Source organism: Motacilla alba, chromosome 2 (genome assembly GCF_015832195.1).
Source record: "Motacilla alba alba isolate MOTALB_02 chromosome 2, Motacilla_alba_V1.0_pri, whole genome shotgun sequence".
NCBI lineage: Eukaryota > Metazoa > Chordata > Aves > Passeriformes > Motacillidae > Motacilla > Motacilla alba.
The window spans coordinates 102687189-102714926 of NC_052017.1; the positions used below are offsets into that span (position 1 = coordinate 102687189).

The 27738-nt window shown below is 38.5% G+C and overlaps 1 protein-coding gene across 11 annotated transcripts in view; it reads left to right on the plus strand.

Moving 5' to 3' along the window:
* DLGAP1 (DLG associated protein 1) overlaps positions 1-27738 on the plus strand; it is a 402341-nt gene that overhangs the window by 104323 nt on the left and 270280 nt on the right. For 3 of the 11 annotated variants that reach the window (XM_038127582.1, XM_038127579.1, XM_038127580.1), the window contains one exon: positions 2631-2725. The exons of 6 other annotated variants lie outside the window; for them this stretch is intronic. The gene's annotated coding sequence lies outside the window, so the exon portion shown is untranslated. Of the gene's footprint in view, positions 1-2630; positions 2726-22583; positions 22702-27738 lie in introns of all 11 variants that reach the window. 2 more of the 11 variants (XM_038127585.1, XM_038127586.1) reach the window with 2 other exon arrangements.

Here is a 27738-nt window from a genome sequence, read left to right on the forward strand (position 1 = left end):
ATTTTCTGATAACAATAGTTAAGTTTAAAGGGATCATGTTTTTTGTTGAGCTTTGAATATGGTGAGATATCCAAATGTGGATACCTTCCGGTCTTGTAAACCTAGGAATGGAAATTCTGTTAATATGTCATGGTTTAGGAATGGTATTCCCCAATTTAGTTTTCCCACTGAAATTCTCCAAACCATGTGCTTGTTAATAATTCCCTCTTTTCCCCCACATCTCCTACCATGCCAGGCTGGGGAGTAGGACTGGAGGCACAAAAGATGAAGACCATGGGTCAAAATAAGAACAATTTACTGGAAACAGCAATGAGATAAATAACAGTTACAGCATCAACACTAATAACAGTATTAGTATAAGGAAAAAAAATGCAAACAATTCACATGTGATTGCTCACCCCACAGAAACCCCCCAAAGTACCTGACTGCTCCCTCCTCAGTGCAATGCCATCCCTTCCTCTAACCCCGGAAAATTATGTGAAGTGTTGCAGAATAACCTCCAAATCCTAACCATGCTCCCTCCTACTGCAAAAATTAACCCTTTCCAGGCCAGACCCTGGACAGAGTAGAAATGAAAATACAAATTTTTAATAAACTTTATATATGATAAAGTTTGTGTAACTTTTAATTTAACTAACTCTTTGAAAACACAGCTGGAGAACAGAAAATTGACATTTAACAACCATCTGGAATACTTCGCCAGGTACTTATCTAGATTGTTGGAATTAGTGCAGTCTGGCTGCAGTCTTCAGTGCAGTCTGGCTGGGAAATTTCACTGTAACATACCTACCATCAAGAGAGAAGAATAAGTGTGACTAGGTAAGCGGTCAGTAGTTGTATAAATAAATTGAGCACGTCCAAATCTGCAGACATTGCTTTATGCACATTGACAAAGGTTATGGTACTTCCATGGGGGTATGCTAGTGCCTGGCAGGGCCTGGAAAACACCTGTGAAAAGGAATTATGTGTATTCCTGAGGGGGGTTGCACTTAATCTGGTGCTTAAAGTCATTAAAAAAGTGAAAATTCCTCTCTAATCAGTCTGATTTCTGAGTGGTTGCTAACTGCTCTGTACATACAGTTTCCCAGGAGAACTCAGTCCAACAGTATAGGTCATATCTGGCTCTTCATTCACATTAGATATTAATGGTGGTTTTAAAAGTATTTCCAGTAATGCTGTAGATATTGTTCAGATTAACAACTGGCAGTCTAAAACTTCTCTACGTTGAGCTGCTCACTTTGTTGCTATGTTCCATTCAAAAGTTCTCTTGTCTGGCCTGTGAAGATACCCTACTGTGACGGGATAATTTCTGTCCATAATTTTGGGACTTCTCGTTCTCAGAAGCGGTGTGTTTTCTAAGTTATTTTCAGGAGCTTTATTAGCAGAATCCTTCTCAGAAGGGTGAGCTATCATAGCTGTACTTCATGAAGTGTGTTAGATTTTCCTCCTCCTCTCCTAGCGTGTTTCTAGCATGCTTGTTTTTTTCCACCACCTTCTTAAGCAGTTATCATTCCTGTGATTCCCTTGAGCGTCACCCTGCTGAAAACCTACTTTATGTTGACTTAATTTTTCCTACTATCCTGAAAACAAAAAAGTTTTTTGTCAGATATCCCATAACCCTTCTTGGGGGACAGAGTGACTCAGCCTTGCAGAAGGGAAGCTAGCACACCCAGTTGCATTTTGGACAACTCTGAAGTCCATCCACTTTAACCCTCCACACCCAGTATATGGAAAATCAGGAAAATGGAGGTATATACACACTGGCTTCTTGCCCACAGTGGGAAGGCAATGTTATTCATTGAAATTATAAGTCTCTTCATTCAATTCCTGATAGCTGTTTGCCATGCTGATTTTTACACAACAAAATTATTTTTCAAGGTTCTGAAAAACTCTTCATATAGTTGAAATTATTCTAATGCAGAGAAAGAAAAAAAATAAAGACAGGAAATAAGTATTTGAATAATACTTGGTAGTATATTTATTTAATTTGAGGAATGTTTGCTATTGCACACCTTAAGACTGGTTTTACCTGGGACTTCATTGTGGCATTATAAGATTGGGAGATGGGGAATCTTTGTCTTTGCTTCCCAGAAAAGCAACATGTTCTTTTTTGTTAAGACCTCTATTCAGAGGTGGGAAATTGATGCTATTGCATTGTCTATTATTTTGTAGATACGAAATTCCTTCCAAACAGACTATCTTTAATTAGTAAGCCTTACAAAAAAGCAAAATATACTACAATGTGGTCTGAAATTAGGATAACATGTCAAAGAGACGGGGTGTTTTAGGTTATAAATATTCTATTTTAGCCATTTATATTTTGAATTATGATTGTAGTTCAGCTCAGAAAGACTAATTTTTTTTAGTCTCTAAGACTATACAAATGTCAGCCAGTGCTGAATTCTCAGGATGCAGTGCTGCTCAGGATTTCACATGGGTGGGGAAGTCAGAAAAGTGTGCATGTGAATCCAGAAACAGAATCTGCTTTTAGTTGCAAGGCTTGCTTTAGTCAGTGTCATAGGAGATAGCATTGCACCTCAGGCAAGAAAATGTGACTGTTTAATGCTTGAGACAGATCTCATGCTTAAGCCCAGAAACTGGAGTATAACTGTTGTTTGTTTTTATTTTAGCAGGGAAAAAGCAATAATCCCAACTGGCAGTCCAAAAATAACCAGATTGAAGGGTGGAAGGAAAAAGAAGGAAAAGGGAGGACTAAAATGGAGAGGTAAATTGTTATTGTGTAGCTACAGTTCCCTTGCAAGGAGGAGCAGGGAGGCAGCATTTTATCTGGAGTATGTGGGAATGCAGTGGGGTATGGTGACTGCAAAGGAGGAGCAGAGACACCACTGCTACACCATACCATTTGAAATTATTAAAGAGATTTGTAGGAGAGAAAGGGGAGTATCTCCAGTTCTCCTCTGGAGATGTAAATACTTTTTGGTCTGTTGTTTCGTAAAGTTCCTTAAATACCTCCTGAATATCGGACTGTTTCTAGTAATTCACTGTAATGTTATCTCTTCCCATTTCTATGGTGGCTCCTGGTCTCCCATCAGTAGCTTTAGTCTGGGTGGTTCAAGCATTGGGAAAGTCTGATTCTTTGCAATGAAATTGTGCAGGAGCAGATTCTTATTTGTGATTCCTTTTCCTTGATCATCAATGAATGGGGGTGTTATGGGTGTTGCAGGATTGTGGCATGTTTAGGCTGTGATATGTGGATATTGTGCATCTTCTTTGTATTAGTGGAAATGAAAAACCTCAGCCACAATGGAAGGAAAGCTTTGAGTCCTGAAATGGATTCTCCATTTTTTTCTGATTCAGAAGTGAGCTGTGATATGATATCATTTGAGGACTGGAAAGGAAAGGGGAGGATGGGAGGAAAGTAGAAAATATGAGACTCTAAAAGTGCTTGGAACCCAGTCTCAACATCTATTGCTTTTTTTTCCTCATGAAAATAAATTTAAATGTTTTTTTCTTGAACATTTTAAAAGTGCAGTATATTCTTCCTGGAAAGTACTGCTGATATATATTGCATTTGATGCTGCCATTTTTAAGGTTAAAACCATAAATGCAACACAAAGGAACATTTTGCTAGTAATTCATATTATTTCTTAATATGACTTTATTTTTTGTTTTACAGCTTTGTTTTATATTTCATGTTTGGACTCAAAGCCTTTCTTCTAAATTTTTCATTAGTAATTACAGGAAAAGTTAGTGTTTTTCCCTAGTCATTTATCTCACCTTTGGTTTAAAGGAATGGATGGCAACATGTAATTATATTCCTTCAAAGCTAAGTGGTGTGTAGAGTGCTGAAATAACCCAGACTGCCCTGAAAGATCATGAATGTTTCATTGCAGAAGAAAATGCTAAGTCCTGTGTTGGGATAACCCTGCACAACAGCACAGACCATGAGGTCAGCTGGCTAGCAAGCAGCTTGGTTGCTTCTGGAGGTATTTGTGGATGATGGGTTGTGCATGAATCTGCAGTATTTCCTTGCAGCACACATGCAGTCATGTCCCAGGCAGTGTTACCAGCAAGTCCTTCCTTCCCCTCTTTGGTACTTGTGAGAACACATTAGGAGAGCTGCAACCATTTTGCAGTCCTCCACTAAAAGAAATTCCCTGACGTGCTGAGTCGAGTTCAGCAGAGAGCTACCAAAGTGATCATGGGGCTGGGAGTACTTCTGAGATTATGCAGGGCAAGGCTGAGAGAGCTGGGTTTGTCCAGCATTAGAAAGAGATGGCTGACAGGAGGTCTCATTGCTGTCTTTACTGGCTCAGACAGAGTAGATGGGGCCAGACCCTTCTCAGAGGTGTGTAGTAGAAGGACTCAGAGCCACAGACTAAAGAAAACACAGGAAATTGTGACTAAAGAGTTGGCATTTGGGGAAATGATCAGGGTAAAATCATGAGAGCAAATGTAATGTGAGGCTGAGGGATCTCCATCCTTGGAGGTATGCAGAACTTGGCTGGACTGGCTTTGAGATGGGTGCTTGGACCAGATGACCTCTAGAGATTGCTGCCAACTTAGATGGTTTAGTGCACACTAGTGAAAGGCCAAGAGGTACATAAATGGGATTTCCAATGGGATTATGCAGCATAGGAGGCATCTCCTTAGATTTGCATGCATGTTTGTGGGTTGGAGTTTGTTGGGGCTTTTTGCTAAAACCCTGCTGGCTCTTACATTTACCTTAACTTGAGAACATTTCTGTAATTTCTTATTTTAAGATGTTTTGATTGATTGTATGTTTGTCAGGTTTGCAATCATAAAAATTTATCTTCTTTCTCATAATAACTCTAGAAACTGATAAGGGCCTTGATGATCCAATGCCCCATTTCTTTGTAAACTTTGATCAGTGAAGTAGATAAAAAAATCACTTTCTGAATTATTCTGGTTCAGATTTTTGCCTGGATACTGTCTGTAAATAGTAGAGATGATTTAGACTTATCTTTCTTTCAGTTTCTGCTTCAGGCTCTCAGCAAGCTCCAGCAGATATGAAATGGGTGTGACTGGCTATAGCAATATTTAGAAGGTTCTGTTCAGAACTGTGGTTCTAGCAACTTGTTTCACATGTAGCAATTTTTAGTCCTGGAGGACAAGGTAAAAAGATAGCAATCTTCCAAAGAGGTGAGACCCAGTGCAATCTAGTCTCTGATGGCGCTACTTCGTAAGAAGCATGCAAAAAGTACATTTTGTGTGCTTTACTTTAAATCACTTGCTAGCTTTAAACCCATTTGCTAGACATTATTTACTCTCTGGAGGCTGCTTTCATGGACCTTCTTGAGAGCTGAAGTTACTCAGCAGTTCACCTGCTTTGAACTCACATAGATGGGCAGCTGAAAAAGAAAATCTCCCAAGCAAGGATTTCCACGTACCTATGTGACTGCCTTGACTCAGATAGTTTCTTTATTGCCAAATGTCAGTCATCTGCGTGTCTGGGTTGTGCGCTGTGTTAGGGCCTCCCCTTTCAGGAAGGTCACTTGGCATCTCTCCTGAGCTCAGCTGAGGCAGTTCATTACTCCTGTAGAAGTCTCACAGTATCCCCCATTTCCTGGGAGCGCTTGGAGCATGATGTGAGCTGCATGATCTACTCTGGTAGGGGCAGCCTATCCATTGCTGCATTGATATAGGAGCTGTAGGGCCCTGCTGTGCCCCATCAGATCAGACTTCGTCTGTGTTTGCACAGGTAAGTTGCCAACAAATGTCGCTGCTGAACCAGCTTATCCCACTTACAGCCTGTTCCCGTGGAGGGCAGTCTCTGGGAGGCAGGGTACTGGGAACAAGTGACAGAGATTAGGCAGTGTCTGGGCTCCTCTCAAGAGGACAAGTAGAGAAACGCGAGAGCCTGTGTTGTACACTGCTCAGCACAATGTGTACACATGTGTCCATACTAGAAAATGGAGCTCTTGGGACCATGCTTGCAGCTGTGTGCATGGGTGAGCTGGTGTGTACAGAAGACTCAGTCACTTCACTGATCATGGCCTGGGTAAGCTTTTGGTGTAGCTCATGTTAACTTTGTGATGCAGTCTGGTCAGATACTCAGGGCAGCAGTCGGACACTACACTTTGTGTGACTTCACTGCTTAGTACTCTTTTTCCATTAAGTAGCAGTTGAAAGTGCTTGCGGTCCTGTTCCTGCTCCCCCTAAAGCCTAGTCACCCTTAGTGATGCTGGAGAAACACAGCTTATTCTCACCATATTAGAACAATTTGGATTGTCCTGAGAAGAAAGAAAGAAAACTGAGCAAGTAAAGTGAAAGGAGGGAATATCACACTAAATTTAATTGGTTTTGTTTGATTTTGTAGTCAAAACAAAAGGGATTGTTCGTTCTCCCTTGGATAGGTTGGAATTACAAATTTTACATGGCAATTTATGCTAGTATTAAACTCATATATAATCAGCCCCTAAAGTCTGTTAACTAGATTAATACTCAGAAAAAACCAATGAATTGCCAGCTGACTGAAATGCATGTACTTCCTATGAACTACCCAGACTGCTCTAAAGGAATCGTGTTATCAGTTTGGCCAGCTGACAAGGCATATGGCAAACTCTTTTATGATGCCTGTTATCTGTAATGATAGCTGTTTGTGTAGCTGTGCTATTCACTAAGTGAGAGTAGAACAGTAGTGCAGCAATTGCTAGTAAGTGGAACAAACTGCAAAAGGACAAAAAAAAAAAATTGAAGACCAACATTTTAGAAATGTGAGAAAAAAAAAGCAACACAGTCACCCAGGGGAGTTTCTATAGCAGCAGTAATCTGAAACACCCAGGCACATTGCCAAGAGCTCCAGTAGGTTGTTAATCAAAACTTCCAAATCTCCTGCCAATCCAAGGCTCTCTTAGCATCAGAAGAGAAAGCTGTCACATAATGATGTGATACTTAAGTTACATAAAGAAATCTTCAATTTTTTTTTTTGTGAGGAGTATTCTTGTCCTAAACAGATTTTAATTTTCTTTTTTTCAGTCTATAAGAGAATCCTTCCCATTGGAGTTTCAATTGAAGTAATGTATTTTTAAACATGATTATATTTAATTTTTAATAAGCATGCAGGATACTTTTGGATACCCTAGAGAATATATTCTCTTTTACTGACTGCAATTAGGTGTTCCAGTAGTAAAATGCAAATCTTATAATTCTTCCTAGGAATGGCAAAAGGTAGTAGTAAGAAGATTAAGCAAGTGTCTGTGTAAAGCAGACACTTTAATTGCAATGTAAAATTTAAGTAAATTCTGTAAGAGTGCTGCATTTATCTATTTAGTTACCAGTAATATATGGCTTTGCTTCAGGCAATGAATTAACTAAAAAATAGCGTCAGCCACTTCCTGTTTGTATGGATAGTTGGTTTCTTTATATTATCACACAGTAGGCATTTTTTTTTCAGCTGATGCTGACAAATCCCATTATCTAGGAGGTGTTTCTATTGCATAATCTTAGCAGCAGTGAAGGCAGCAGTGATTTCAATCTTTTCCATCTTAATTTTCCGGGTGATGGATTTTCAGTTCGCTTGGAGGGAGAGGAGAACGCAGCAGGACATAAAAGGAAAGTGTGCTTTTTGGCATGGTTTTCCATTCCCATTGCTTGCCTGGCAAGCCCTCAGTGATCCCAGTGAGGGTGTTGGAGAGAAGGCAGGAGGGAGGGCAGGAGGCAGAGGCAGTAACCGCTGGCCATTCGCATCGGGAGCATTCCGCGGCACCGCGCTGTTCACTCTGCCACTGGTGGGGTCAGCTCTAATTTACACAGTCTGGCATGTTTCGAGGAGAAGCTCACTGCTAAGGGAATGTCTGAGAGTACACGGGGATGCCAGTGAGCTTGGAGAGCTGTGGTTTTAAGCTGTGTTTTTATAGGAGCTGTGCTGCCATAGAAACTGAGAGACTATACGTAAGCTTTGGCTTTCTATGTAAATAGCCGTAAGTGCCTTTGGCCTGCCTAAATCTTGGGAGAGAGAGAGATTTATGGGGCTTAGGAGAGGAGAAGTTCCCTCCCCCATGACCCTATTTCCCAAAAATACCATATGTCAACAGGATTCTTTTAAGGGAGCTGTTAAGAATATTAATGAAACAGAGCATCCTGGGGTTTTTGTAGGATAACCCATGTCAGTTGATTTGGAGAAAAGCTTTCACCAGTATAGTTTTCAGCCTTTCAGAATGGAATGGAGAAATTTAACATGGAAGTATAATTCTGAGTACTGCTTTATGGGTCTCAAATTTCGTGTTATAGCTGTTGTTTAGCCCCCTATACTTCTGCTTGAGCACAATTCCAGCTATTGAGAGCAGACTCATTAATACCATGAAAGATCCCTGTGTGACATGATAAATCAGTTTGTTATGGGCCAGAAGGCATGGTCAATAACCTTAGGCAAAATTACTGTAAGGTAATAAACCCAAGGAGATGGTATATATAAACTGAATTACTTTCAAGCCAGTAGGGGCACTCTTTAATTCAGTAGTAGTCTGGCTTTTGTTTAGTTTACTACACTTACACTGTAGCTACGTTAAGAAGTACACAGTCTTTTCTTGGATCACTGACCAGTTTAGAGTTCTGGAAGTGTCTAGATATCTTAATGGAGACACAGGAGGAATAAAACCCAGGCTAACAATTTCAGATTTCTTAGGAAATGAAGCTTCATCCAAGGGTCGATAAAATAATTTCGCTGTTTTGCCTATCTATCAACTCTCCTGAAAGACTGTCTGCACTTCAGTCAAACATGAGGTGGCTGTCAATGCAGGTAGATGCAGGATGGTATTGATCCAGTTAGGTGGTGTGACAGCTTTGACCATTATGAGCTTCAGTGCAGGCTGGAGACCCCAAGTAATTACTCAGAAGAGTGACTGGTCTTGAAATGCCTGTGGCAGAGCATGTTTGGCTATGATGGGTGCAGCGCTCTTAGTTATTGCAAGCAACATTAATTTTCCCATTTGATTTGGACATTTTAAGCTGTCTGAAAACTGTGCATCTAGTCTGAGCTATGTCTGGGTGCCTTTTCCTGCCAATGGAAAAGTGATGATACATCTTGTCTTAATGTGGCTGGATGAAATTACATGTGTTGAATATCCCACTCAGATTTCTACTGAACTGAGTATGATATTATGTACTTCAGGCCATCACAGGCCCCCCACAAGTGGAATACACCTCCATGTGTTGCACTCTTGCTTCAATGGAGATGATTAAAAGATCACCTTTTTATAAGAAAATAGTATACTTGGATTGCAATTCTGTGTTCAAGACAGACCACAAATTGGAATTTTATACCCAAATCCATCAATCATTTATGTAACAGGCAGTCTAAATCATGCCTGTGATACTGGCAGTCTACTTGTAGAGCCATAAATTATTGATCTGCTTCCTGCAGATTGTTTGCCCTTTCTGACTTAGACTAAAATTATTTACTGCCTTGGTTTTTACAAATGCTTATGTCACACAGGCCTTGTTAAAAATAAAAGAGGCCAAGACTTCATGAAGAGGTTTGAAAGATAGAAACTCTGTAAGAGAGTTCAGTCTCCTACGTGATACTGAATTGATCAGTTTATGCAGACTGCTTTTTCAGGGCAGTCTTCATTTCCATGTCTCTATAGAAACAGAAAAAAAATAACTTGTACAGAAATCTGAAGTTTTTTGGATCCTTTTCACTGATTTTTCCTAGAAATCCAGTTACAAAATTATCAAGAAGCTGTTCTAAAATCTTATCCCTGTAAAAGGACTTTTTGCTTTGCAGCAATGGGTTTAATGACAAAGGCGCTTCATATCAGACTTGTTTTAATAAAATGCAGTAACCCCTGTGAACTTCAAGTGTGCCTTAAATTGCTGCACTACTTTTTTTGTTTACTTTTAATCTGGCAGAGACTGATGGTTTGATTTTCAATTTTAAAAAGCTGTTCATTTTATGAGATGTGTAATGAGTTACAATGTAAATTTGATTTAGGAAAAGTACTAGAATTTTCTACTGCAATTGGTCCCTGGAATTGTGCCCTAGAATGGAGATAAACAAGGACATATAGGCTGAAGGAAAAATGTACATTTGATATCTAATGCGCTTTGGTCTTAATGTCACAATTATTGCAAGACTCTTGAAAGGGCAGTCTAACACACATTGGGCCACTGTGAGAAGGGAGTGTGATAAGGACTGGAACCAGTCATTTCTGTCACAGGTGTTTACAGGTCTTCCCTGAGGATGGCAGAAACAAGAATATTGCCATAATCCTTGGATATGGGAAAACCAGCTTTTTCTGAGACCCACATTTACAGCCATCACTGAAACATCCCATTGTGTTACACATTTCAGCTGGACTCCTATTCCCATAATTTGTACTAACAAGAAAATGAGTCTCCTCTCAGAACCTCATTTAATACACCATTTCTATTCTTCACATTCAGCCCACATGGTGCTATGCCTGAATAAAAGCAGATTGGCTTCCTTTTTTATTCAGACACTCTGGCTAACCCTCATATACATAAAAGAACTGCATCAAAGTTACCACCCACTGAACATACACATTTTTTTCATGAATTGGGTCCAATCCCTTTTTAAAGAAGCTGTTAAAGGGATTGGGTAGCTTCTTTGAGTGTTACGCAGATCCTTCCCACTTCACAGAATCAGCAACAGCTATTGTTGGGAGCTAAAGAAGCCATTTTTCCTACCAATTCAAGTGACATATTAGTCCTGCTCCATAATAAGCTCAGTGAGTACTTACTGGATACTGAGGTAGTAAAGAACCACTAGAGATCTTGAGTGGAATATAAATAGATTACCTTTTACAGGGTCTCAATGAGAGGAAGCTGAGAAATATGTCAGCTGTTTAATTATTAACATTCAGTATAAATCAATAGCAAAATAGGCTTTGATGGTGATCTTCAAAAGGGTTTTAATCATTACTTTCCTCACATACAGAAATTAAGTCTGAACACTGGGGTTTAGCCTGTGTTTCTGTCAACTGTACTGGAAGGCTACCACTGTGATGTTGCATTGACTTTAATAGCAATAATTAGGATAGCACCAGTTTTTAAACTTAGTGGCATTTGGGACTATTGCTACCACATGGCATACCTGGGTAATTCCTGAAGCACAGAGGACAGACTAATGAACAAAATTCACTTAAATCCCATTGAAATTAATTAAGTTGTGTGATAGGACTGTAGAATTTGGGCTCGTGCACGTGCATGGCACAGAATGCAGTCAAAAGTTTTGTGATTTTCCTTTGGTGTGATTCTCCCCTGCCACCCACCAAGAAACTGATGAGCACAGAGGGTCCTGGGGACAAGGACAACTGTGGAGCCCAATTTCTTCACCAGCCCACTTTCACAGTTTGTGCACTTCATTTTGCATTTTATTTGATATTACAGAAAGATTTGTTATGTAAGCCCCTGGGGAGTGTGTTCCCCAGTTTGTATAGAAAAGTTATTCTAAGTAAGGCTGGGAGGAGGTGTGGGATACAGACCAGGGTGGGGCAGGGGAAGAACAGTTTAATGCAGGTGCAAGTGACATTGAGAAAAAATAATAATTTTATAGTAAGAAGTACAGAGTTGCTGAACTTTCTGGGTCTTGAAGTCTTGCTGCAAAGTGTTTGAGAGCCACAGCTTCCTGATGGATTCCCTATACCTATCCAAAATAGGATCTTCCGCTATTCCTGTAGTAAGTCCCCACTCCCTCATTCCATATTTCTGCTTCTTCAACTAAATTCATGTCCTCCCACCTTCTGGCTGCTCTAACTCCGTGTTGCTTGCCCTGCTTCTCATCCTTAATGTACAAACTGTACTCATACCAGGTTGAAAATGCTCCAGAACTGCCTCTGCCTCTAAGCACTTCTCTTACAAACCTGTGCATGTCCTTGCACCCTCCTTCACCCTAACATCCCTTGTCTGCAAGAGCTTGGAGGCTTGGAAGATGAGCCAAGGGCTGCATCTGCAGCTATGCTTCCAATATATTTAGCTTCTCTGCAGTCATAGCTAGTCTCTGATCTCTTGTGTGCTAGCCAAGGTGCTCTGACTGGGTCTGTGGTCGGCCATGCAGGCTCTCAGGATGGAGGGAAGCTGCGCTGTTTGTGCTGTGACCTGGCTGCCAGAAGAGCTCTTGGTAGGAAGGCACTCAGCGCAGGCTGAGCTCTGGTACTGTGCTCCTCCCTTCTGCATGTTATCCTACATGAGTGTGCCTGCAGTCACACGGTAGTCTGCCATGAGAATTCTGCTTTGTATATAGAGTCTTTTGTGGAAAAAAAGTGAGGCAGACAAGAGCAGGGGAGAGTAGGAGCTGGTGTCTGTGAACCTCATTGGCTAGTCCAAATCCAGCTGGTGACTGGATTTCCTTTCAGTGTCACTCAGTGACTAGAGAGTGGCTCACTGTGAAGTCATTAGGATGTCTAGGTTGTCCCATGGGTCATGTCAAAACATTTATCACCCACTGTGTTTTCTGATATCTTGGGTTTTTTTGTTTTTTAAATAATGAAACCTAAATTGAACCAGTATATGTGACTTTTCATACGGTCAATTACACTACCTTTGCAAATTTGACAGATACTGTTTAAGCTATAGCTTATGTTGTTATTTTTTATTGCCTCTGTCTCAGGACCTAGATAGAAAATATTTTCATGGGGTGGTTTGAAAATTTGATCTGCAAAAGCCATATTTTGAAGTTTGTGTGCTTAATACGACACATGAAATTTGCTCAACAAGTGTTTTACTTTAGTTATTTTCTGGTATACTGATACTGGTCATAGGAAAAGTGTTTTTTCTTCTTTTAAGCAAACATCTAACATCCACACTAAAATGTCAGAGTGCATTATTTTATCCCATCCTCTACCTCCCTGATCACATCCTTTTCTTGCTATTGCTATTGCAGTGCCTCCTTCAATTAAACAGATAAGTAGACCTCTTCCACTGCTCATGCCAACATATATTGCTTGGTGTAAGGTTAATAACGTTTGCTGCTGCTTTTCTGCCTATTGCCAAGTCAATATGAGCTTGTTCAGAATCTGTTCAATCCCTATAGCTTCAGAATTTGAGATCTATTGCCTGCTTCAAATGTTCACCTGCCTCTTGGATGAGCAAAGTACTTCTGCCAGGATGACAAGATTTCATACAATGAGCCATCCGGATCATCTTACCATAATCTCACAATAATAAATCTTTGAGAGAAACATTTTCTTCTAGAAGTCCTGCTAATGTACACTGTGTTCACTAAGGAAAATGGTTTAGAGCTACGAATAATTTCATTAGAGTGGTGTCATTTTTCCACAAGGGAAATTCAGAGAATTATTGATATGGAATAGCATGAAATGAAATCCAGTCCCTTTGTTTTTTCTTATCATTATCTTAAATTTCACTGTTCAAAAAATATTTTTCGGTATTTCTGTTCTTAAAGTTATGCTGGAAAGAAAGTTATCCTTTCCATTTTGTGCCCTTTGGTTCTTCCTTTCAGGTATTTTTACTACAAATAATGCCATATTTTAGTTCAACTTATTTATAGATTATTATTATGCTGGCAGTTACACAGAATTTTTTAAATCCCACAGCAGGTCAGTAAAATGACAAAGCTCAGTATCAAGTCATCTGGGAAGACATGTTACTTGTAACCGTCCAAACTGATGAAATGAATCCACTGGTAGATTTGCTTTTGCATTTGTTTTTCCTAAACCAGTACTTAGGAGAAAAGTAGTGTAGTGACCTGCTACACAGGCGGTTTTTCATTTTGTATCATTTGATCAGGCAAGCTGATTTTGCTGAAAGGCTTAATAAATACTATCAAGTGCACTATCAGTGAAAGCTGGTAAAGTTCCATCTGCAAAGGATTGGCATATCAAATATATTACCCCAAGTATATCCAAGCAGATCCTGAACTGTGTAATACAAATAACCAAGATCACTTCATGGAATAGTAGAAGTTGTTGGTTTTCAATAAATGATTGATAATGGAACAGCAATTCAGGACTTAAGATTATGGTATTTAAGTTAATCATCATACTTTATGGAAAAGAACCATTTTTATATCCTCAAATACTTAACAATCTGTGACTTAGTCAATTGCTATCTGAATCATTTTGTATCCTGGAACTGTAAAACTTCAGGGAAATTGTGAAATTTTAGAAGAAAAAGGCAAGAAAAAATCTTAAAGGAAGTACTTCTCTGTGGAATGTACACTTTGTGTCCTGTTACTTAAACTTTTTCTTTAAGGAAGGAAAGTTTTTTCTTTGAGGATGCCCTGTTTCTTTTTTTCAGCAGATCTGTAAAATTACTTTCATGAGTTACATCTTCAGGGGTATTTGCTGATATTCAGGATACCACATTGTTTAGTGAACATGTTTTTATTCTGGTCAAATTAGTAATTATTTGCCAAAATTTTTTTGTTCCTCTCTTTGTTAATTCCAGCTCTTTTTCTGGAGTCTGTAGGAGTATGAAAAAGGTGTCCTTTTCCTTGGCAATCACTAGCATTGCACTGGCATTATTAAATTTCTGTCAGTTTTTGTAACTGGAGTTCTGGCATGCTGCTATGGCTGTTAAAATAGGATTGATTAATACCCTTTTCATTTTCACATGCTTGTGAACAGAATTACCTCCTAGCATAGACTTTTATTTGTCCTTTGTATAGCTGATGCTAAACCAGTTATATCTTGATAATTCCAATAGTTGTATCTAAATCAGAAAAGTGAAAATAAAATTGGGTGTTTTATTTAACTTGAGCTAAGAGCTAAGAATTTAGTCAAAGTAGTTGCTTAGTGTCTCCCCACTTGCACGTGGTTGGCACATTTGCTTTAGGCAGGTGCTTTGTCCTGTTGAAGTTGTTAGGTCTTGGGATGCTTAAAACATTGCCTGTAGAACCCATTTGGCCTACTGGCACCTAAATTTAAGCTTCCCAGCTGTGAACAAGCAAGGCTGTGTTTAGAAAACTGATACCACTTGCCTGTCCAAAAGAGCTGCACGAAAGTATGTCTAGATTCATGAGCAAGGAGCTGATACTTGCTATGCTGCAAGGAAGCTTTTGTCTTATTGTTGCTGGTCAGATGCACAGGAGTCTCAGAATGTTATTTGTTTTTTACCATAGCTGGAACTATAACAAAAATTACCACTCCTTGCACATTTTCTTCAGTAATTTAATTTTCTGTTGACTTGAATGACTTAGTTTCATTTGCTATTATCAAAATATTTGGAAATCTTTCTCTGGCTTTCTCATGTATGTGGAAATTCATATCTTTTTGCTCAGTGGTTAAACTTTTTTGTTTTGCAAAGTACATTTTAAACACCTCATTTTGTCTTCTTTACTTGTATTTGTCGTAAGAATCATATTGAAATAATTTGCATCAGTATGTTTCTGTGTGCCCTCAATATCTGACATATGTAAATGATGAACAGAAACTCTGTAAATAAACATTTTTATAGTATGCCCACTTAAAAGCAAAGTTTAATGTTGATTTTATTGTTTTCTTTAAGATGCAGGAGGTAGTACCACATTTCCTAAAATTCTTGACCAAAACATTTAAACCTCTTTTTCTTTTAATACTTATATGTACATGTCTCTTTTAATCCTTAAGCACGAAGGCATGATGCATTTTTCTGTTATCTGAATACATAGACTTCTTTAGCTATTGCAGTGCCTTAATAATTGGTAATTACTTAGTCAATAAAAATTGACTAAAGAAATAGCTACATAAATATATATATATGACCACAAAAACTATGCACATTCACAGAGACATAATCCTCTATATCTACATATTTGTATATATGCATAAATACAGAACATTCAAAAATTGTTTGAAAATAGAAGAAAAAAATAGTTCAAAATCAGGAGAAAACACATTTAAGGTGACATTAGGAGCACAGAGAGATCTTAAGTGCTAGGAGTATATATGTCATGCGCCTTTTGCTAACTTAAAAAAAAAATTGGGAACAAGCACCACTAATTCCATGGTGTAAGAAAGTATTGATAACCAGATGTTCAGTAAATATCTTTCACTTCTGAAGTACTTGCCACTAGAGTTTACAGAGTAGTTTCAGTAGTGACCGGTCCTATGTGTACTAGCCACTAGAGGGGGGATGAGACACATCATTTGTTATGAAACTTTGCAGATAGTTGGCGGCAGAAGTCTTGAGATTCTGCAAAACCTTCTTCATTTTTATCCTCTGTAGTGTATGGTCTTATGACAGGCCAGTCATCTGAAATCTTCTCACTTTGTGTCCTCAGGGTACAATCCTCATTTCAGATTCACAGAATCACAGAACAGGTTAGATCCTTAGGAAAGAATCTTTGGCCATTTACAAAGATGGAGGCAATGTCCAAACTCAAGTAGGTAGATCAGGCCTTTTTACAGGCAGATTTTAAGGTTCTCCAAGAACAGAGAATCTAAAGCCTTACTGGGCAAACCCGATCCAGAATTTGACCATTAATGTCCATGGGTTACATTTTTTTCCTGGAAATGTACTTGGAGTGTCCTTTGTCTCAGCTTGTATCTTTTGCCTTGCAAACTTACATTGAGCATGACTGAGGAGACTCTGTCTCCTCTACACCTTCCCCTTGATTAGTTGAATACTCTTGTCATATCTTTCCACCCACAGCCTTCTCTTCCTGATAGTGAGGAAACCAGATCCTTCAGAGTCTGCTGGTATGCCATCTACTCCAGACCCATAGTCATTGTGGTAGCTCTCTGCTAGACTTGACCCAGTGTATTAATGTCTTCTTGGAACACCAGAACCACCCTTAGTTCTCACAGAGTGGTTTTACCACTGCCAAACAGAAAGGAAGAACCATTTTCTTGAAACTGCAGGCTACGCTTGTTCCTATGGCCCAGTAAGCAAATTTTCACATTTCTCTCCAATTCAATATCTCAGTTACTTCCTTCTACTTTCTATTTGGTCCTTATTCTTCTCCAAACTTTTGATTCCACCCTGGCTTCCACTCCTGGCTTTTTTCATATATTTCTGTTCTCCATCTCTCATCTCCTCCTCTCTGCCTGTGCCCATCTTCCCCTCCCAACTATCTTCCTGCACTGTTCTCTGTATCAAATGAAGAACATTCATCATTGTATGTAAATGTTTCACATACATTGGTGATCTTAGATTTTGAAAAGGAGTAAGAGACATTTCAAACATATGAAAAATAATGTCTTTCAAAGTTCTCACATCCTACCACATTTTTTCTTAAAAATAAAGGCTTCCCTTTACTGCCCTGGGTGGTAGTTGCAAGCACACTGCCATGTGAAATGGAGATTGAGTACAGCTGCAGAGATTGGATTTTACCATATTTTGCATGAAATCGCTTACCAGTTCTCCAGCCCTTGGTTCTTTGTTCTCAATGTGATGCATAGTGTTCTGTCAGAGGAATGGGATTTATTCTTTTAAATCATACGTAGAATAGATTTATATGGATTTATAGTATATTCATGTATGGTTTATGTGGAATAGAGGAAAAGGATTGCTGAAGTGAATGAAATGTTTCTAAGGCATTGAGATGCCCTGTAGTGTTTTCAAAGCTTTTATTTTTGGTTTTTTTTCTCTACAGAACTCCACCTATTTTCATGGCCACAGGTGCAGTGGCATTTTCCCTACTTTCCACACTGTGTAATCAAGCAGAAAATGTATTTCCAGGAAGAATGAGATCTGCTTAGGGCATAGCTTTAAGCTGATGGAAGACTTCTCTGAATACGATGATGCATAAAGGCATGAGAGGTGCTGTTATTTGAACATAATCTCTAAATACACTTGCAAAAATTGGTAATACTACAAACTATCATTGCCTCATTCCGTTAGAGGATTTCAGTAACTCTGCCATAGTTTTAAGGATCTCAGATGAATCTTTTAATGTACCTCTCCCCTGACAGACTGCAGCATCAAGTCCTGAGCCAGGCTCTTTCAGTAGAAACACTAGGTAAATTTAGCACTACAGTCTCAAGAAGAGAGAAAGTGAGGAATAGAGGGAACTGAAATTATCTATGTAAGTGGTTAAAAAATCCTTTCTAAAATTGAAAATAAAATCTGTGATGGCAATGATGCAACACAAAAGTAAATTGTATCAAATAACACCTAGTCGCTGTAATGAGAGGGAATCTGAATGAAGTGTTTGAATCTGTGGTATGAGAAGTGTGGAAGTTCATGGAGGTTTATTCTAGATGTTAATATGGGAGAGAAGTGAGGAAAAGAACACTAAATTTAAAAAATAAAAAAAAAAGAGTCATCACTCTAGACAGTCTTCTTGATAGGAAAAACCAGGAATTCCCTTCTTCCAATATCTGATAGGATCCAGAGTTAAGTAGTTTTCTTTCCTTCCTTGTTTTTGAAATAATAAGAAAATAAGGAATAAGACAACAGGACTGTCCATGGATTTGTGAGGGTTCAAGAGTAGGTGTTGACCCTCCTATTCTTAAACTGAGACTGTCTTTCAGTGGGTACAACAGCTATATTAGTGCTGCAGTCTGCAACCCTGAGCTCTGGACACCATTAGAAAATAAAAAGTGGGTATAGGAATGGAATTAGGAGGCATCTTTATTCAGGTGCATGAAATTTGACAATGTGCAGTATAAGGGAGGAATAAAATTCTGCAGGTAACTCTGAGTAAATGTACTTTTCAGTGAAAACTGCTGTGAAAGCTAACATATAATAAGTATGCTGCAAAATTATGGGAAAACTGCTGTGTTGCTAGCACACATCATTTGTAATCACTATTATTTGTACAGATATTCCTCTGTCAGAAGACACCAAGCTGTGTGGGTGGTTGACACACCCAGGGAATGGGATGCCATCCTGAGGGACATGGACAGGATCATGAGCCTAGTTGACCCCCATGAGATTCAGCAAGGCCAAGTGCTGCACCTGGATTGGTGCAATCCCCAGTTTCAATACCTCCTGGGGGATGACAAGATGGGGAGCAGCCCTGTTGAGAAGGACTTGGGGGTGCTGGGGACTGTAATGGGCATGAGCTGGCAATGATTACTTGGGGTCCAGAAAGCAGATTGTGTCCTGGGCTGCATCAGTAATGTGACCAGCAGGTCAAAGAAGGCAATTTTGCTTCCACTCTTGAGAGATCCCACCCAGTGTAGTATGTCCAGCTCTGGGATCCCCAGCTTAAGAAGGATGTGGACCTGCTGAAGCAAGTCCAGAAGAGTGACTCAGAGAAGGGCAGAAGGCTGGAGCACCTCTCCTGTGAGGACGGGCTGAGAGTTGGGGCTGTTCAGCCTGCAGAAGGAAAGGCTTTAGGAAGATCTTTTAGCAGCCTTTCACTACCTAAAGGGGCGCTACAAGAAAGATGAAGGTTACTCCTTTTTAGTAGTGCCTGTAGAAACAGGACAAGGGAAAACAATAACCTAGAAGAGGGTAGATTTAGACTAAATATCAGGAAGTAGATTTTTACAGTATCAATGGTGAAAAACTGGAACAAGTTGCCCAGAAAAGTGATAGATGTTGCATCTGTGGAAATATTCAAGGTCAGGTTGGGTGGGGCTCTGGGCAACCTGATCTAGTTCAAGATGTCCCTGCTCGTTGGAGAGGAGTTGGACTAGGTCAGCTTTAGAGAGCCCTTCCAACCCTATGTTGCTGTTGTTATTATGAAGTAGGCATGAAGTTAACTCACATCACCCATATGAGAAATCTGAGCTCTTCACCTGTGGCTACATTTACTTCCCAATATGTCAATTTCTACTGTGCAACCCACAAACTCACCAAAAGTACAAGTCTAAACTGTTAAGATTTTTTTTTAATATAAATAAATTTCTGTTGAAAAACTGATAGTTTCTTTGCCCTTATAAGCTATAAGGACATAAATATGATCTTTTAATTTTAAAAAACCTAAGTGTGCTCACAGTAATGTCTCTTCTCATATAAGTCTCAAAGTACAAAAAGAAAGAAAGTGATTAAGGACATCCTGTAAAGAATCTCTTATCTTAAGGCTGTGTTGATTTTGCATCTTCTAAGAGTGATGGCTCAATACTTCTGCTTTTTAAAATGTAGTTGTCATCCCTTTTTATAGAGGGCAAAATTGGAGCAGATAGATGAGAAGCAATTTGCATAGTCATATAAAATAAGACCTTCACAAAAATAGTCTATTAACCCAAATTGTGTCAATTCCACTATTCTAGTTTAACAACCAAATACATGCTCTCTTTTAAAAGGCATTAAATTTGCATAGTTTTGGTACTTTAATAAATCTGTAAAAAAATTATTGGTGATATAATCCTAAATTTCTGTGCTGGTTTTGCTGGGATAGAGTTAAATATCTTCCTAGAAAATAAGTTACTCTTTTTTCTCATTGGCAAGTGTTCTGAGTATGTTCTTTTTTTTTTTTTTTTGGATGTACTAGTAAGTTTGCTCAGTAATATTTCAGAGAAAGGTGAGGAGTAATATTGGGCATTGCTTGGTTGCACTTACCCAGTTCTTCATGAGAGAGATACAGAAGATAAGAAGAAGAAAGATAAAAAAGAGAGAACGTGGGCTTCAGGTTCATGATGTTATCTTAAAAACTTTCTCTGGAGAGAAACCCAGAGAGATCTTGAACTAACAAGCTGTTCTAGCTGGCAGTCCTGTACTCTAAAGATCTTCCATTTTAACTTTCATTTGCTGTTTACATAGAACATCTGAATTAGAAATACTGCACCTTTGAGCATGTGTCGATCACAGTGTAACAATTTTTACACAGAAGAACCCCACCCTTTGTCATACAGCTCTCAAATATTTTAGGTCAAAACCTCAATTGTTACAAGTCAAGACAGAGTTGTAGAAATGTCTCATGGATGCCTTGAATTTTGTCTGGTGAATGTTTTTCGTGTGTTAATCAAAGTAAAGTATGCAGCTATTTTGATCGTGTATTTTACTAGTTCCTCTAGGACTACAACAGTGATATGAGAACAGAAACTGCTTGTCAGAGTGGTATTTCTGTTACAAAGCTGTCCAGATTTATGCTATTTACTGCTGTAAGCAATAAAGATATCAAAGACTTACAGTGACTATAGCATTAAGGTTCAATAAGGAAGTCGTAACAATTTTGGAGAACCTTGTTTCTGGCAAGCTGAGTTTGTATTTCCTGTCTACCATGACAAGTCTTTTGTTCAGTAAAGGTCTATTGCCCAAGGAAAAGGTGAGCAAAAGCCATTCATATTGAGGATCAGGTACTGAAACATTGCACATTTAAGGTAGCCAAATATCTTGAAGGTGAGAACCTATAATTCTTAGTAGAAATGCTTTGTCGTTTCCCAGCATGGGAAGGCATTCCAACTGGGTCCCAGGGTCCTGCTTGCTAAGAACAAGAACACATCTTTCCTCCTGCTCTACTTTGCCATATCCTGCTTTTCATAGGAAGGAACCTTCTTATAGGTTGACCGGGCCAGATGGGAGCCACTGCTCCTGGTGATACTAAATGTAATCAGAACCCCAAAAGGAGGTAAATTCTGGGTGTGGTTATGCCAGAACTTTGTTTCTTAACTTCCCCTCTAAGTCACTCCCCAAAAAACATATGTCCAAGACTGATGCCTTGGTTGGCACCAATTCTCTTTTGTTACTGTACTCAGCCCTCGTATGCAATTCAGGGCTGTTTATTCAGCTTGTTGTTCCATCTTGAGCGTTTCCTGAAATAGCCTTGGAAAATAAATTAAATTCTGGAATGGCTTTTTGCAATGTTGAAAGTAATGGATATTAAAAGCTGACTGACAGCGTGCTTTCCTGCCTGTTGTCAAAAGGAAATAGAAATTAAATTTAGCAGAGTTCATGAGTGTTGCTACACTAAGGAGCTCTCAATGAGTTGTAAAGTAGATAGGAACTGTCATCCAAATTTGCAACAGAAGCTGCAATTTGATGATACAAATTTGCCTTCAGCCTGCCCTCCTTGAACCACTCTAGTCCCAGTCAGATTCATGTGTCATTGCACACATAATAACACAGTTGCACTTAAAGACTTTCAGAGTTTCACTCAGACTTCCATGTTTTTTAGCATCTTTCCTTCTTCAAATTAAACTGAGTTTCATTACATATTTAAGGTTTAGCACAGCGGCACTAAAATGTCTTTCTAATGGTTAAAGAGATTTACTGAATCATTTAAAATTCTGATATGTTGAAGCATGCAGTTTTCCCATTTACTGCACCTTCTGTAAAAAGTCACAGATATATCCATAAGGATGGCATTCAGATTTTCTTTCCACATCATGAACATTTAGCTCATCATAATTTGTCCTGATAGCTGATGTTCCTAAGTGAGAAAAGCTTTATTTTACTTATTTAATGTTCAGGAGTAATTCCATAAGTGAGAAATGTATTTACTGAGGAAGCATATCTACTTGAAATAATGCATTGAAGAACTTGTGAACACATTTATGATAATTAGGAGAAGGTAAAACAGGCAATTTGTCTCCCAGATACTGCCAAGTGAAATGGAATTAGATCCTTTAGGCTACTTCTCCATGGTGATTGTAAATATAAAGTTGGCTATGATTTTAAAAAGAAATTAAAGCTTTTGGGTTCTTTCACTCACACATGTTTTATGAAGAAATTCTAGGCTAGATTATCAACATTTTAACAGACATGCTTTCTTGATTTTTGAAATTTTGGTTTTTCATTTCTATAGTATGACATCCTGATGCAAAACTAATTATGGTTTTTTTTGGCATCTGAATTTTTTTCTCTAGAAGCACTTTCAAGTACTTACACTCTGTGCTAACATTCAGCAGCAGCTTGCTTTGTTTGTTCTGCGGCAACGTGAAATTAAAAAGTGGCTTTGCAAGCAGCTACCCCAGTAGATTAAAGGTAAATGATCACATTTTCTGATGGAGTTTGGGTCATGTTGAAAAATGCTCTTAGTACCTGTTGTAAAAGCATTTAATTTTATTTAAAAGGCAGCAAACAGAAGTAGTGCCTTTTCTTCTTTCTCCAGGTGGGCTCAGTTCCTGCTTCTGAACAGTGCTAAAAAGAATGACCTGAAGTCCAGACTAACTGATTCAGTAAAGCAGAAAAGTTTCATTACTGGCCTGAGCTTCTGTGGCAGCTCTGTGTTGCCATTTGATCATTGGACTGTAGTGATTCAATCATTCCACACAGCTAATTTAGTGTGTTTCTTTATCCACATCACAGGAGATTAAGTGAAAGTTGACCAGTGCTTGCCTGCATAGTCAGACTGAAGTAATCTGTGTTCCTGCATGCAGAGAATGAGGTCCTGGCATGTGATCAACCTTTTGAGCAACCACTGGGAAAGTCTCAATGTAACCTGACAGTCAGGAATTTTGGGGATGGAAAGAGGGAAGATCATAAAAAACACTGCTTCTTATTAAACAAGAGGAAGATAATCCAGTAAAAAAATCCTATTTCATAAAGCTTTGTATTAAATAGAAGCACTTATCATCATCATCGTTAATTTTTACAGGACAAGATGTATGGCAGGGACACAATTCTTTTCAGTGAAGCAGCTGAGTCACTCAGTTTTAAAGATTAATATAGTTAGGAGAAGAAACAAATTAAGAAGGAAGCTAGGTAAAAGCAAGAAATTAAATTTAAAGTACCTAATAATACAGATTTCAGTATGGTAGTGCAGCTACCAAATGACTTTCCTAAACAGTCTCATGTTTCTACTATTAATAGTAAAGCTGGAAAAAATACTCCTGTATTGCTTTCTTACACTTCTGTAAATTCTCTAGAGCTGCTGGAAGTGTCTGTTGTGCAACTTATGTACTGTAGGCAGCAATCTTTCAGGGAGTTCTAGGGCAGGTTTTGTGGTGACAGGTCAGGTGAACTCCTTTGCCATGCACTAGTGTGTCACTACTGTGATACTCAGTGGTTGTTAACTGAGGATGGAGTGGCACTCTGTGCAAATGTGATCATAAATATTTCAAGACCCACTAAAAGGTCCAGTAGAAAACAGAGCTATTCCAAAAGTGAGAACTTTGATCTTCAGCAAGTCTTTGCATCTTCCCTCTTCTGCACTCGTATTTACAGCCTCAATGCTATGTTTGGTGCTTTTTGTCCTTAACATCATTTTTGCCTTTTCTTCTTTTATTTCCAATTCCATGTTTAATGTGGGGTTTTTTGTCCTTTACATATTTTTTTCCTATGCTTATCGTTGAAACTTAGTCACAGAGCATGTAGACTCTTTCCTATGATCACTCTCAAATATTTTATTAAAAAATCATAATGAATTGTCCCTCATTTTCTCTTAATTGACTGCAAGAAATAAAAGAAGAGCTAGGTGAGCAAAAATAACATCAATACTGGCCTATGGTTCTCTGATGAACCCTTGTGACCTGATTGTTGGTGGTGGCCTTTATCTCAATTCTTAAGTATTTTGTGTTTAAAATCTTAACTGCATCTCCATGAATTTATAGTAGTATGTTCTTCGAACTATTGAACTATGTAGTTCAAACAAGAAATATTCTTGTGATTCTTGGCACATTTGAAGGTAATTTTTTGAATTACAGTTGCAATCATATTATATGTCTGGAAATTGCTTACATTTGAATCACTACTGTTGTAGGTTTTACTGTCTAGGGCAACAAAAATAGAACAAACTTCACTTGATAAGGTGTTCTGTATTAAAACGGTGTCATTGATCTCAGGAAAAAAGGTTATTGTTCCTAATAAAGGAGCTTGCAAGTAGTCTAGGAGGTATTTCATTAAGCGCAGCCCCAAAAGCTATTAATATTCTTTTGTCTTCCTTGACAGGCAAATTTTATCTCACAGCAAGTTCAGTGCTCTTCTTGAGTCCCTTTTATGATGTGACTTCACTGCAATATTTGTCACTTTTGAGAATTATGGGAATTTTTGCCGTTTGTTCAGATATTTTACCTAGGCTCTTGCCTGTAGTAGACTGAAGGGTAATGAGAGAAACAAACTGTCCTGAGCATACTGAATGACATCATCTTATATAGAAAGGGGGAAATAAATACAAAACAATATATTTTCTGTGGTCACTTAGGTGTTTCGCCTGTGATTCAAGCCTAAAAAGAACAGCTTCGGTAATTTATTGATGAAATAGTCTAACAGAACATTTTAATATACATGTGCTGTAACAGCTTTGGATGGTAAATGGATTTTTCTAGACTACATTTATCAAAATGTAGAAACATGGACAGATGTGGTGTACACCAAAACCTTTAAAGCCGGAAGGCCTGTAAGAAGAGAATGATTGAAAAGACTCTTTTTATCCCAGACTGCTAGTAACCATTCATAGGTGAATAAAATTTTCTGAAATGAAGCCACAAGATTAATATTGGATTACTTGTTTTTTCAAATGGTGAAGATGATTTCATATTATTTATGGAGCAGCTGGCTCCTGAATTATTGGATATAAACATTAACAAAATACTCTATTCATACTGAAAAACCCGCATACTGTCATAATAGCAATCTGGATAATAAGACTGCCATCCAAAATTTCAAATGAATGGATAGAAAACAATTATTTTGAAGTTGCTGAGCTGCACAGTATGAGAGAATCCTGCTGAGGCAAACAAATGGTGAAGATCCTCTACAGAAAATTCACATGGAATTCTCTTTCCCAACCACAAGTTCAAGCAGCCAACAAAATGCAGTGAATAAGACTTAGAATAAGCAGATTGAACCTATGTTCTTTCTTCCTTCCTTCACTGTTCCAAATGAAAGCTTTTTTTTTTTTCATTTCCTTTCTTCTTTAAGGGGTCTATGTCAAGTAAATACTGTGAGGAAAAGATAGACATGCACCAGTGTCAAGTAGGCTTTCCCAGTCCAACTTGGACAGCAGGACTCAGCTACAGTGTCATGGCTAGTTCCTTGCAAACCTGATGGTTGTGGTGATGTGTCTGTGTGCTGTGAAGGTGTTACTGAACAGGATTCCCACCAGTCTTTCAGAACAGTAGCACTGAAGGTGAGGGAGTTCCCTAAACTAGAAGGAGAAACTTCTTCAAACCATCCTGCATTTGAGGACCAGGATACTGGAATGCTTGGCAGATCCCAAGGTTGTGCTCTTGATCTGTCTTTCTCTGTGGACTGACTCAAAAAGAACTTGTAAAGACTAACTTCTTAACTTACACACCAAAATTCAATGTCCCTGTTTTTTCTTTTGTGAGGAATGTTTTCACAGTAATTTTTGAAATCGAAGTAGAGATTTGTCAGAGGAGATGAATGGATAATTTTTATCCACATGTTCATAAACCCCTCCAAAGAACACATGCTGTATAATGAAGCATGACTTCTTTTTGCAAACTGTGTCTTGGCCGTTTCCCAATGCTTTGTATTTTACCTTTACATCCAACACTTCTGTTTTTACAGGCCTATAATTCTCATGGGACCTGTAACAGTTGATGCCACATGCACCAAATACCAGGCACACTACCAAGGCCATGCCCCTTGTACTTCCTTGTTCCTCCATGTCTCAGAGTATTTCAAAGTGAAAGCAGTTATTTTTTATGTTTGTAATGCTTTCAGAGAAGTTATCTGCCTTCCTGAAAATGTTCAAAAATTTGCATTTCACAAACTTTAGCATAACAGTCAATGCCCCTTCACAAGCTATGTGTTGTCACCAGCTTTCCAGTACCACACATTACACCCATTGCACTGTTAAAGCTTGTCAACAATGGCTTCTGCCCTGTAATTATGCAAAAAATGAAGCAATTCACAAAACAGGCTGCTGCTAGGAGAGAGGGGACTGCATTACATTCTTTTGTGTGCTCCTTCTCCTGTGTTGGCTGAGTTCTTAGGAATCATGTTTAAGCAAACTCAGTTGTCATGTGGTTGTTTGGCACATGCAGGGCTGGTGAGGACAGGCAATACAGAAGCAGCCCAACAACTCATTAAAATGGGCACCCAGTTTGCATAACCAGTGATTTTGATGGAAGAGGGAATCAGTAGCAACTATCTATATTGGACTTCGCTGCAGAAGAATAAATGTTGAGGACTACTGTGCCTGTATTGCTACAGAGAGGAAAGATGTATCAACAGATCACTGGTGACATTTTTACCAGTTAGGTGGAGAACTGGGGCACTGTGACCCTTTGATGTTGTTATTGGTGTCAAAGAAATTATGAGAACACTTTGGTCAGGTCATTTTTGTAGTTAGTAAAATCTTACCTACTACACTAGATCAAAGAGAAATATGTCTGCGCCATTACCAAAAAAAATTATGTTTTCTTAGGTAATGATTATACATTATTATATATTGTATTATTTTCTCTCAGCCAAACATATGCTGGCACAATCATAGCTGTTCAACTTGCTGTGGTTTTACCGAAGGGCTAATCTTTAGTCAGAACTTTTTTTTCCCTCAGAAATATTTACAACCTAATGCTTGGAAATATTTATCTCTAATGAAAAGGAAATATAGTGAGGTAATTAGCTGACAGTGAATTTATTTGCTGCCTGTTTAAAAAATTATACCTTATCAGTCAATAGGCTTGAGACACACTTTTGAGAGATAAGTGCCTGTGTTTAAATTATAGGAGGCCTCCTCAGGGTGACTTAGGGTATGTGAACACCAACAAGCCTACCCCTCATTACTGCAATGTTAATGTTTGCCATTTCCTTTCTTTATCAAACCCCAACATACTCTCAGAGGTGAAAATGTGCTGAGCACAATGATCAGTTTGCAGTAATGTTTTTTTTCCCCTCTCTATCTGTACTATCTTATATTTGTTGCTATAAGCAACAGTCCTTTGAATTGCTGTATTTATAAAGTTTTAAAACAGGACAGATCAGAGCACACAATCTTTGTGACAAGCAATTTTTCTCTGTTTTCTGCACAAAAAAAAAAAAAAAAAAAAAGGCCTGTGGGAAGATATGCTCCCTCACCTGGATTTACAGTAATCTTTGTTCCTCCAGATG